An 884-nucleotide genomic window follows, 5' to 3' on the forward strand; every position below is an offset into this window, starting at 1 on the left:
AAGGGAATGGCTACCCGCTCCAGTGTTCTTGCCTGGAAAATTCCATGGACAGAGGAGCTTGGTGGACTACAGTCCATGGAGTCACAAAGAGTCAGACACGACTGAGCAAATAAGCCCAGCATAGCACAGCATACGGCAGAGAGATCACAAATAAATAATCAGAGAAGCTCAGTGAAGTATGTGAGAAAAAGAGGAAACAGCAAAATAGGGAATAAAAAGTCGGTGAAATAGGTGCTCAACTGTAAGCAAAATTATATGCTAGATACCTGGAAGAAGAGTTTAGGAAGCAGAGTTTGGAAATCATATGAAGAAAGCCTGTCAAAATGAAAAATGGGCTAATTCATCGTTACACTTTTGGAGTCTCATATCCAGGGTCAGAGATATAAAGTAATTGAACAAAGTTTATCTGCCTGTTCATTGGAGCAAAAAAAAAAAAAATACTTGGAAATTCCCAAATTTGAGAAGTTTTCAGAAATTAGACCTTCAGTTCTCTTTCTCTTGCATTCCCAATGCAGTAACTTTCCTGCTGCTTGAGGGGAAGGGAAAGTGGAAAGGAACTTATCTATGTGTTAGTCGCTCAGTCGTGTTCAACTCTTTGCAACCCCATGGACTGTAGCCTGCCAGGTTCCTCTGTCCATGGGATTTCCCAAGCAAGAATACTGGAGTGGGTTGCCATTTTCTTCTCCAGGGGATCTTCCCAACCCAGGGCTTGAATCCGGGTCTCCTGCATTTCAGGCAGATTCCTTACCATCTGGTACACCAGGGAAGTCCTCCCTGTTTTGTGGATGATTTCACTAAGAACTTTACATGTAATCCTTGATCTATCATGTTGCATGGATCTCAGAATAAAGTTTCATCATAAAAGCTACAGAGAAGTGATGGAT

The sequence above is a fragment of the Bison bison genome, unplaced genomic scaffold (genome assembly GCF_000754665.1).
Source record: "Bison bison bison isolate TAMUID 2011002044 unplaced genomic scaffold, Bison_UMD1.0 scf7180017864198, whole genome shotgun sequence".
NCBI classification, from domain to species: domain Eukaryota; kingdom Metazoa; phylum Chordata; class Mammalia; order Artiodactyla; family Bovidae; genus Bison; species Bison bison.